The following is a 12,972-nucleotide window of genomic DNA, read 5'->3' on the forward strand; positions in this document are numbered from 1 at the left end:
GACTTACAAGCTATTAAAAATTCTCCACAGGGGATAGGGAAGATTGCTATTAAATTGAAGTACTTTTTAGAACTCTAGATACTATTAATAACAGTTTCTTTATATATGGCAAGAAGAATTATTTTTCCATCCAAGATCTAGGAAAAGCAGGCCAGAACCGCTTTTTTAGTCCAAAGTATTACGTAACAGAGGAAACAAGAGGATATCAAAAATAAAAGATACACAACAATTTAAAAGCCAATGTAATGAAAGATTCGAAAATATTTTATCAACTATCGTCACTCATGATTCCGAAAAGATTTGGTTATCTTTTAAAAATACCTTGATACAGACCTTGACTGACTGCGAGGCACAGTCTAATGCCAACTGGACCAAAAAAAGTGTGGATGTCTGCAGATACTTTTGACCTCGTTGAAGAACGTAGAAAACTTAAAATTGCTGGAATCGAGAACCCTCTCAGGAATTCCCAGTACCGACAGCTATCTAGAGCTATTCAGGCTGCTTGTAGACGAGACAAAAACAAACATATAGAGAAAATCTGCAGAGAAATTCAACTACATGCCGACACAAATAACACCAAAGAACTCTTTGATAAAGTCAGACTACTCACACGTAAATTCAAGCAGAAATCTTGGTCTATCAAAGATGATGAAGGTAATGTACAGACGGATTTGGACAAGGTTATTGATGTTTGGAGGGCGTATTGTAAGTCTTTATACGCCAATACGGACCAGATGCCAGCGGACACCCCGTTTGTACCTGACTGCCAGACCTCCACTTTCCATTCTCCTTCAACAGAGACACACCACACTAGTTTTGAATCTGAACCTGACATACTTTTTTCCGAGGTGGAATTCGCTTTAAAAAGACTTAAGTTAAACAAAACAGCAGGATATGATCTCATTACTGCAGGCGTCTTGAAGCATCTTCCGGAATGTGGAGTGAAAATATTACATCGATTGTGTAATGAAATATGGCACACAGGCGTCTGGCCTGAGGATTGGAGAAAGACCATAATCATACCTCTTCATAAGAAAGGTTCAACAAATAATTGTAACAACTACAGGCTATTAGCTCTAATATCACACGCCAGTAAGGTGATCCTCTACATACTGCAACGGCGTCTAGAAAACTTCATAAGTTGGCAAATAGCACCTGAGCAGGTTGGATTTGTAAAGGGCAGAGGTACTAGAGAACAAATCCCTGTTTCGTCGATTATACAAAGGCCTTTGATAATGTTAGATGGGACAAACTATGGAACATATTGACGACAATGGGTGTACCTAAACACTTGACTCACCTTATTAGCAAACTGTACCAAGATAACCTGGCATATATTCGAATGGACGGATACCTGTCTGACAAATGCACTTTGGAGAAGGGAGTACGCCAAGGATGCGTTTTATCTCCCTTATTATTTAACATTTATTCGGAGTTCATAATGCGCAGAGTCTTAGATGGTTGGGAGGGAGGAGTAAACCTAGGTGGTGTTAAGATATCTAACTTGCGTTTCTCAGACGACACTACACTTCTAGCCTCTACTCCAGAAGAAATTACTGAATTATTAAAAAAACTCGAGGTAGAAAGTGCTAAATTTGGACTCATGGTTAACTACAACAAAACCAAAATCATGGTTATTGATCGCCAACAACAGTTTCCTGAAACCCAAACTATTGCGGGATGCGAGGTAGTCTCATCTATGATATATCTTGGAGCTCTAGTTAACAACACAGGCAGTTGTGAACCCGAAATTAGAAGACGCATTCAACTAGCAAGAGCAGCAATGAGTGAACTAAACGGGGTCTGGCGTGATCGTCACATTACTATGACAAACAAAAAGAGACTCGTTTCAACTCTGGTCTTTTCCATATTTTACTATGCATGCGAGACATGGACAGTCAAAGAATCAGATAGACGACGTATAGACGCCTTTGAAATGTGGACATGGAGACGCCTGCTTCGAATTCCATGGACGGCTCGCCGTACAAATATCTCGGTTCTGGATGAAAGTAAACCGGATCAGCGTCTCTCCAGTACCGTTTACTCAAGAATTTTAAAGTTCTTTGGTCATATCCATCGAAGTGATCACAAAATGGAGCGGTTGGTGGTTCAAGGAAGGCCTCAGACTCAACGACAACGCGGAAGATCTCCAAAGCGATGGGCGGACATTACTAAAAAGCTTATCAACAAACAGTATACTGAGGCAATACATGTAACTGATGACCGCGACCAGTGGAGAAATATTATCAATCAAACTGTCCGAGCTGCTGAAGCCCAATTATGAACCACAACACATCTACTAAGATGTTAATGACTATGATGATGATTACGTAACAGGGACCTAAAATTGACATTGAGGATCTGCCTACTTCGCTGCTACGTGTTATCTGTCTTACTTTATGGTGTCTTACTTTATGGTGTTGAGTCTTAGACTATGAAAAAAAGTAATCTAAATCGCCTTGGTTCTTTGGAAATGTGGTGCTGTAGAAGAATTTCAAAAGTTTATTGAGTGGAGAAGATTCGAACTCCACAATACTAGAACGTATCAGCAAGAATACTAAGATTATAAAAAAATCAAGAAGAGAAAGCTGGAGTATTTCGGACATGTAATAAAGGTCCCAAATACAGGTTGCTACAAAATATTATCCAAGGGAAAATAGCAGGCAAACGCAGTCCAGGACGAAAAAGAACTTCATGGTTGAGCAAGATTGGTATGGTGTTGATACAAGTATGTTATGTAGGATGGCAGTGGATAAAATTAATATAGCTACAATGGTAATCAAAGTTATGAAAGGACATGATACATAAAGAAGGAGAATAATTATTTTTGGTGGATTTTCTAAATGGATTGATCTGGCCTGATTCGAGTCTTCGTGCTGTAGGTTACTATCATTGAATTAATGTCAGGGGTCATCAACTTATTTCCTTTCATTCCATATCTCTAGCGACCTGTCTTCTGGTAAAAATAGTACGTTCTTTAACGGTAAAATATTGCAAAACCTCTAAATTTTAAAAAACCGCTTAGATTGACATGTAATTTGGCATACACATAGCTAACACGTCAGAAAAAAAAGTGATATTGTGCCGATGTGTGCTTTTACTCTGGGGGTAAGTTTCACCCCCTCTTGGAGGTGAAAAATACATGTCCAAAATGAGTCCGGAAATGGATAAAATAACTAATTTTCACTGCGGCTAGTTATAAGAGTAGTATGGTCTCTGGTACGGCTGTTTCATGCCTGTGCTGATCAATCCGGTTTCCGCAGTCAGTCGATGTAGTACTATGGCGAATAAATACGGTTCGCGCAGTATATCAATACAGTGTATTCAGGACTGTAATTGCAATTTTGTTGAAGTAATTGTTCTTGTTGTTGTCATTTGTTGCTGTTAGATTCTTGAAAATTAATAATTTGCCGACGTAACAGACCTTGTTCAACTGTTTGTAATTTTGTTTTTGAAGATTTTTCCGATTTATATTAGGAGTGGCAAAACCGGATACATGTTTTGCAATTTTCGGCCCTCATTTGCAATCATTTGGAAGCTAAATGCTACAAACACAAATTCTTGAAAATGCAACCCAAAAATCTCAGATTAGGTATTTACTATTATTTTTATTAGATTATTTATCAAATTACCGGTCATAACGCTCTTGTACTTTTTTCAAAGTCAATAATCGGGTTATTAGCAGCTGTAATTCACACAATTGAATTCTTAAACTAAAATGAAATAAGCTGATAAACACTATCCTATATAAATACGGCGAAGGGAAATCCTAAGATTTTACAAGTAAATTCTCCAGCGTGCGTGCCTGTATAAAAGGTGCGGATTTGTACGGCTCCCGCAGTAAAGTATAAAAATTTTAAATGTATTTTAAATTTTAATATAATATGCCTAACTCTCTTCTATAGGCAAAATACAATACGCAAACAATATCTGATTCATACGGTTGCCGCAGCGAATGCCGAAAAAGGTTGTACGCGTATTTATCCGGTTCCCGTTGTACGGGCACGAAATTATTTTACGTATATCTCCGGTTCCCGCAGTGAACAGGTTAAGCAACTTTTGTTCCCTAGAGTTTTTTCGACAAGTCAATACTTTTCGAGTTATTTGCGAGTGAATATGTTCATTTTTCAACCAAATAACCACGTTTTTAGACGGTTTATCGCAAATAACTCAAAAAGTAAGTATTTTCTAGAAAAAACATTGTTAACAAAAATATAGCCTGTAAAAATTGGAAAAAATGGTGTATATGTTAGGGCTCTATACCTAGCAGAAGCAGAGTTATAGCTAATGAAAAATAGGTTCATATTCGTCAAATTCGAAATCAAATATTTCAATGAGAAATAATCAAAAAGTTAAGCACTTTTTGGGGAAAACTCATTTTAACTTTTTTAAAGTGTTTAAAAAAAGCTTTATTTCTGCTTTATAAAAAAATTTCTAGCATCAGAATTAAACAAGTTACGCTCAAAATAAAGTTGGTTGAGTACTAAAAGACCAAGCGGCAACCACGTATAGATGCCAGATGCTATCTGCTTTATTAAATCGCCCCCTAATTAGCATATCTAATGAACTTAATCGTTACCACTTCACAAGTTTTTTTACTCGTATATGTATTATTAATATGATCTGTAGGTCTCATCGGTTCAAAGTTTTTATTTTTGAAAAGGCTACAGTTAAAAGGATTTGAACGAGTCACTAATCACGAGTGTATGCAAATTTAGAAACACAAAATCTTAACCAGTTTTTGTCTACAGAAAAACAAAAAAATTTAAAATATTCAGAAAAGCATAGCCGACTTTTTTTGTTGCTTAAGATTTTTGGTATCTCTGACAATTTTTAAGTTAGTATGAAACAAAGCATGTTTTTCAAAATTAAATTTTTTTTAATTATATTTTAAAACCAAATTTTTTCAAAAATGAGCACTTTGAATTAATGAAACTTACAGATCATATAAATAAAACATAAGTAAAATAAGTTGTGAAGCGGTAACGATTAATTTCATTTAAGTTGCTAATTAGGCGGTGATCTTCCCGATTTTTTTTTGCCAAAACAAAAGGGACCAACTTTATTTTGGGCGTAACTTATTTACTTTTGATGCTAGAATTTTTTTATAAAATAAAAATAAAGATTTTTTTAACACTTTTAAAAGGTTGTAATGAGTTTTCACCAAAATTGCTTCATTTTTTGGATATTTCACGATAAAATATTCGATTTGGAATTTGACGAATATGAACCTATTTTTCATTAGCTATAACTCTGCTTCTGCTAGGTATAGAGCCCAAACATATACATCATTTTTCAGTTATTTAACAGGCTATATTTTTGCTAAGAACATTTTTTTTATAAAATACTTACTTTTTGAGTTATTTGCGAAAATCCATCTAAAAACGTGGTTGTTTTGTTGAATAATGAACATATTCACTCGCAAATAACTCGAAAAGTATTGACTTGGTGAAAAACTCTCTAGAATAAAAGTTACTTATAATTAGTCACTTTATCCATTTCCGGACTTATTTTGGAGATATATTATTTCACCCCCATTAGGGGGTGAAATTCACCCCCATTTCAAAAGCACACATCGGCAAAATATCACTTTTTTTCTTTGATATGTTAGCTATCCGTGTGCCAAATTTCATGTCAATCCAAACGGTTCTTTAAAATTTACAGCAAAAACAGTGAAAGAATGTACTAAAAGTGGAGCGGTAGTAACGGTAGAGTCGAGTTTAATATTAGGTTGTATCTGCGATATCCTTCTTATTTATATGCCATCTTCTACCGAAGGTTGGTGACCACCAAACGATATGTTTCTGCCACAATAAAACACACCCACACACCACAGTGTATCCACCACCACAGAAAGAACCCAGTACCTTCTGCTCTCTCACATATACTGGCAAGATAACATCAAAAATAGCCAGATACATAAAAAAGAAAGGAATAACATCAGCATTCAGAACTAACAACAACTTAAGCAAATACATTAAGAACAATAAAAGCCGAAAGAGAAAGCAACTACAGAGTGGTGTGTACAAACTAACTTGTGGTGACTGTCCGAAAACGTACATCGGTCAAACTGGCAGAACTTTTGACAAACGGATAGCAGAACACAAAAGGGCTTTCAACCATAGAAAAACAGACACTTCTACATACGCACTTCACCTTCTAGATCATAATCATTATTTCAATGAAGAGTTTCAAATTCTGCATATCCAAAATAAAGGCCTTAAGCTATCTTTTTTAGAATCTATGGAAATTAATAAACTGAAAAATACAGATATAATTCTGAATGACCAACTCAAGACAAACAGCTCCCCACTCCTCAACCTCTTCAGTTAGAGACTTAAAAAGGCAAACACATTGTAAATTATATCACTTGAGAAAGGCACCCTGCCGAAACAGCTGTAGTCAGATAGTTGTAAATAATAAATTCTGTGGAAGTATAGAAAACAAAAGTTTTCAGTGTTTTATTGTGAGATAAAATGAACTTCCATCAAGTAACGGTCGAATCCATCAATATGTTTCTTGTGTTTTGTGCCGCATCTAATATTATTTACAGCCTCTGATATTTGGAACCATTCTAATTCTACCATTCACATATTCACTCGTTATTATTGACACAGATCAGAAAGAGAGCAGAAACAATCGTAAGAAATAATAATAGCCAAATATTTATAGGAACCATGGAAAAACTGACGAGATGTAAAGAATAAATACATTGAACATGTTTTAGACAATTAGAAACAACCTGGCACACGACACATCTTCTTCTTGATGTGCTTTGTCCGTTGCGGACGTTGACCATCATCATAGCAATTTTAATTTTGTTTGTGGCGTTTCTGAATAACTCGATCGATGTTACGTATGTAGTACGAGTACGTAATAAATGAAAGAATATAGTTGTAGTAAAGAAAAAGAGAGACGTTCTCACAAACAATTTATTTTACAACTGACGACCGATTTCGCTGTCTACAATATTCACAGCATCCTCAGGTCCAGTTAAAGTAAAATTAAATGCTACAAACAACAAAAAACCAGAGTTAGTTAGGTGGTCTGGTTTAAATAAAATTTAATGATACGGCCAATATCAAAGTACATATGTTTATGCATGTACCTACATGAATACCCACATGTATGTACGCATGGTGTACAATCCTCACACTCACATACATGCACGCATTCATATGCAGTGGCAATCAAAAGCATGTCAAGTATAAGATAAATACTTACTTTCCGGTATAAGGGAAGAATGTAGTAGTATTCAATATCATACCTTTCTCTGTACTTTGCTAGAGGGATGGTTGGTAAAGGGAAAGATTTGAATGTAATATATTAACTAAACATCGGTAGGATCTTGAGGGGTTTAGTAGGGAAATACGACATTAAACCGATAATCTAAATTGTTAGTTATATATAGTAATGTTATTTTAATTAAAAATGTAGATTTTATTTATATATGATTGTTAGATGTTGTTCTGGGTGTGCAACTTTTACACCAGATTGGTCGTTTATTTATGTAATAGATGTGATATGTTTGTGAATATTTGTTTGCTATGTTTAAAATTGAAGTTGAAGATGAAATTGAACAAGAGTACTTTGCTGAAAATTTTTTTATTAAAAATATTAAAATTGTCGAACAATAAAATCATTCATAACTGACTCAGGGTTAAAGCTAAATGTGAAGGTAATGTAGCAAGTAAATTAAAACTTATTGTAATATGAAGTTATAATTATCTATAGTACAATGAAAAACTATGGAATATCACTAAAAGGTTTAAAAAAAGTTTAAAAAGTTAAAGTGTGGAAAAAATTAATAATAATAAATGAACAGTGAAAAAAGGCTTTGAAAAAATCTTTTTTCTACTGTTTGGTAATATTTGTTGAGTTTCATAAATAGTTGTGTAGATCAAATTAATTTTAATTTAAAACTTTTGTGAAACATTACCTGTATTGTTGCATTGATGGTTTCTTTCAATGATAAAAAATAAAAAATCTTTTGTTTTTTGAGTTGATAAATAACACAAAACAAAATTCTTGAACAAACACATAGGAGATAGACAGAACAGGAGTTTGGAAATTTTGAATAGGAAAGCAATTTGAGCACTACATCTTAAGAATATTTTTTTTTAATTTTGAATAGGAAAGCATTTTGAGCACTACATCTTACAAAAAAAAAATATTTTTCACTACATCTTATTTTATTTCTTTTGGATTTTAAGAATTACCAAAATTGCTCTGAGTTTTTATGAGGTGCCAATGTCACTGTCACTGAGAGTGACCTTAAGTCAATGGTCAGACCACCTAATTAACTCTGGTTTTTTGTTGTTTGTAGCATTTAATTTTACTTTAACTGGACCTGAGGATGCTGTGAATATTGTAGACAGCGAAACCGGCCGTCAGTTGTAAAATAAATTGTTTGTGAGAACGTCTCTCTTTTTCTTTACTACAATAGTATGGACTCACACATGCAACCCATTCATTATTTGAAAGAATATAGAACAAAAGGCAGCGCTGAAAAATCTCTTTGAATTTACTAAAGCTAGATTTTTCACAGTTGATTACTGTGAGTGTGTAGAGAAATATACTGCGGTCGGTCAAGCGAAACGTAGAACAGGGGTTACTGAGAGGGTATCAAAGTTGCTTTCCTACGAAGGCAATTAAATCCATTTACTAAACGTGAAAATCAGTACACACATTCTAAATTAAATATAAATAAAAGATATTATAGTCGGTCAGCTGTATGACGGGACAGAGCCGGTCGGTCGGCCCCAATAGTCGATTGAGGAAATAAAGCATTTTGGCCCACAATTTTTTTGTCCAGCATGGATTTACTTGAAATTTTCACAGAAGGTAGGGAAAGTCCAAGGATCATTTTATATAGCATGCCGCTATCATACGCTAAAACCTTGGGGGTGGTTGCCACCTCATATCGGGGGTGGTAATTTTTTATTACATTTTAACCATGTAATTCGATGGAAAAAGTTATTCTAAGAAAAAAAAAATTTACATCAATTTTCCAATTTTTCCAAAATTAGGCATTTTAAATAGGTCAAACTCCTTGAGTGTATTGATAATATAAATATAAAAAGAACTACAGAAAGGTGAAACCAATTTTGAATTAGGAAGGTAGTTAGGGGGTTGTTTTCACTGATTTTTTCGTAGAGAAAAGCAGGTACCGACATTTTTTTTATTAAAGTCGCTTAATTTTCATGCTAGAAACTTTTTATTATTTTTTTTTTGAAAGGTCTAATTGTATACTTGAAAAAAGATTATTTAAGTTTTCCTCGAAAAATGCAAATTTTTCCCATTATTTGGCTTTGAATATTTCAAATTATGCATTTGACGAAAAAAGCTAACCTTTAACATGCCGTATCTCGGTTTGTATTGGTCTTAAAGATATTATTGGAAAAGAATTTGGTTTGTGTTACTAAAAGATATAATTTTGATATATACAGTTTTTTATTAAATGCATATTTTTCGAGATATTCTCAAAAAACCCTCTAAAAAAGTCGATTTTTTCGTCGAAAAACTGTTATTTTCAAGCGCGAATAACTCGAAAAATATTAGTTTTACGAAGAAAATATAAAAAACATTTTTTCTTAGAATCACTTTTTCCATCGAATTACATGATTAAAATGTAATAAAAAATTCCCACCCCCGAGATGGGGTGCAACCACCCCCAAGGTTTTAGCGTATGATAGCGGCATGATATAGAAAATGATCCTTGGACTATTCCCTACCTTCTGTGAAAATTTCAAGTAAATCCATGCTGGACGAAAAAATTGCGAGCCAAAATGCTTCATTTCCTCAATCGACTATTGGGGCCGACCGACCGGCTCTGTCCCGTCATACAGCTGACCGACTATAATAACTTTTATTTATATTTAATTTAGAATGTGTGTACTGATGCCTTAGTAAATGGAAATAATTACCTTCATAGGAAAGCAACTTTGATACCCTCTCAGTAACCCCTGTTCTACGTTTCGTTTGACCGACCGCAGTATGTTTCTCTACACACTCACAGTAATCAACTGTGAAAAATCTAGCTTTAGTAAATTCAAATAGATTTTTCAGCGCTGCCTCTCCGTCTAATAGGACAAAACATGGACAGAACAACCACCACTATAGAAGAAATACAGAAAAAACAGCTTATTTGGTGTTGACATGTACAGAGAATGACAGAAAATCTCCTACCGAAGTTAATATTGGATTGGTAACCACCAGTGCGAAAAATACGAGGAAGACAGGAAAACAACATGGCTTACGGAGTCTAAAGGTAATGTCAGAGAGAAGTCTATGACCAGGATACTGAATCGATAGATGTGAATGGAGACTGGCAACCGGATATATAGAGCTAAGACATGGAGTTCAAATGACGAAAAAACGACGATTTTGATCCCAAAACGACGAAAAACTACTTGGTATCTTTGAGAGGAAAATACTTTAAAATATTTTTAGGGCCCTACATAAAAATGGTCTACCGCGTCGTAGGTACATATAACATTGAATGATACCAACTATACACAGATCCACAACTGCACAACTTGTGAAAAATATTGATAGGCCAGGAACCGAAGCTTTTCACCTCGCAATTTTTACAGAATGGATCGATTATCGATTTGCTTGAAAATTTGAGAATAAGTAGTGAATAGTCCAACCAAATACTATTGACTGTAATACATACAACTCTTGACATTTCCCATTACATTTGAGGAAGCAAAAAATATAACGCCATCTAGTGGTCCGCGGTGATAACCACAGTTATCTAACCTTACATTTATAAAATTGCTTTATTATTGTTTTTGTATAAGTGTTTGAACTATTTTTATTAAAAAAAAAAACAGTAAATCCTGTATAAAATGTATATTTAAAAAACCCTCAAAAGGGCCACGTCAAATTCACATAACTAGTTTTCGACTGGTTTACCAGTCATCATCAGTGCTTAAGTGCAATGTACATGCTAACCACCAAGATAGTATTATACAAAAATATGTGGGTCAAAGCCCAGTAACAGTAGTCCGTCAAGGAAACATAGGTATAAAATGCTACCTTAATGCTGGATGTTTAAAATATTATCTAATTTGCCCTAGGTAACATCTGAGATCTAAGTATGACTTGTTCACATGTTGGAAGTGAGACGGCAAGTGCATTGCACGTAAGCACTGATGATGACTGGTAAACCAGTCGAAAACTAGTTATGTGAATTTGATGCGGCCCTTTTGAGGGTTTTTTAAATATACCTTTTATACAGGATTTACTGTTTTTTGTATCACATGGTATACAGCCAACTACGGGAAAACTTTTTCCTTGTGGATTTTTATTTTAATTTAATTTTGAAAAACTAGCTCGTTATTCAAAAATTTATAAAATTAAATTTAAATGTTTACGTCAAATTTTACGTTGTCACAACGTAGTTTCACCGCAAGCCGACAGTGGCGCTAGTTGCAACGTGCTTCCAGATTTCTGTGGGAGTTGGATGTATTACAGTCAATAGTATTTGGTACAACGATCAAAATCTATATGATGCCGAAAAGCACTTTTACCATGGAGGTGGTTGCCACCCCATCTCGGGGGTGGAAATTTTTTATTATATTTTGACAGCAAAATTTGATAAAATCAATCATTCTAAGCAAAAAATGTTCTATACATTTTTTTGATAAAATTAATAGTTTTCGATTTATTCGATATCGAAAGTGTTAGTTTTGTATAGAAAAAATCAATGTTTTTCGATATACTTACTCATTTATGATTCACTCAATTTTTGCCATAGAAAAATTTTTTTCAAAGCAAGTTCTTGGGAATTAAATAACCTACAAGTTTATATTAAAACATTTTTTCCTATCTCTGGTGCTAATCTTCCTATTCTGAAGAAAATAGCATTTTTTGCCAAACTACAAAAATTCGTTATTCGATTTTAACTCCAGTTCTTTTAAAACTAATCATTCTAAGCCAGTCAAACTTCTAGAATATATTAATAATACATAAATAAAAAAGAATGAATAAGGCCAATGACTAAAAACACCGCTAACTTAAATTATTATGCTTACAATTGGATTTCTCCTTTTATTTAAAAAAAAAATATATTGATTTTTTAACCGTAACTTTTTTATTTTTTATCTTAGAAAGTTTGTTAAAAACAATTTGATAGGTTTTTACAAGATGTTTAAGACTATTAATATTAAATCTTTTTAAAATTCTCAGTCGCAAAAAGAGGTGACTTTGAAAGGGTTGGCAAAGGCGGTTTTTCCATGTTATTATAAGTTTTAATTTTTAATAGCTCGCTTAACTTTTACCGTAGAAAAAATTTTTGCACACCATCTTCTTGGGATTTAAATAAGCTACACTTTCATATTTAAATATTTTTTCGTATCTCTGATGCTAATCTTGCTATTCTGAAGAAAAGGCCATTTTTTCCAAACTACAAAAATTCGTCATTCACTTTTAACTCCAGTTTTTTTGACAACTGTTCATTCTAAGCCAGTCAAACTTCTAGAACCTATTAATAATACATAAATTAAAAAGACCAAATAAGGTCAATGACTAATTTTAATTAGGGTGGTGATTAGGGGGTTGCTTGCGATCACTTTTTCGCTGAAAAAAATAGGGACTGACATTCTTTTCATTATAAGTCACTTAATTTTTAAGCTAGAGACTTTTTTTTATTTCTGGAGATAGATATTTTTAGGTACTTTAAATCAGTTTAAACAAGTTGTTCTCGAAATATGCATAGTTTTCCCGACTTTTGACTTTGAAACTACAATATTTAGCATTTGGCGAAGAAGAGTTATGATATAATAAAGTATAGCTCGATTACTATTGGTCTTAAAGAAAATTTAAAAAAACGGTTTTGTTTATTTTTTCAAAAGGTACATTTTTGTTAAATAAAGTTGTTTTGATAAAACGAAAACTTTTGGAGTTATTAGCAGAAAACTTTTAAAAACATTGATTTTTTCGATATAAAACTAATACTTTCATACT

Source organism: Diabrotica virgifera, chromosome 9, assembly GCF_917563875.1.
Source record: "Diabrotica virgifera virgifera chromosome 9, PGI_DIABVI_V3a".
Lineage (NCBI taxonomy): Eukaryota > Metazoa > Arthropoda > Insecta > Coleoptera > Chrysomelidae > Diabrotica > Diabrotica virgifera.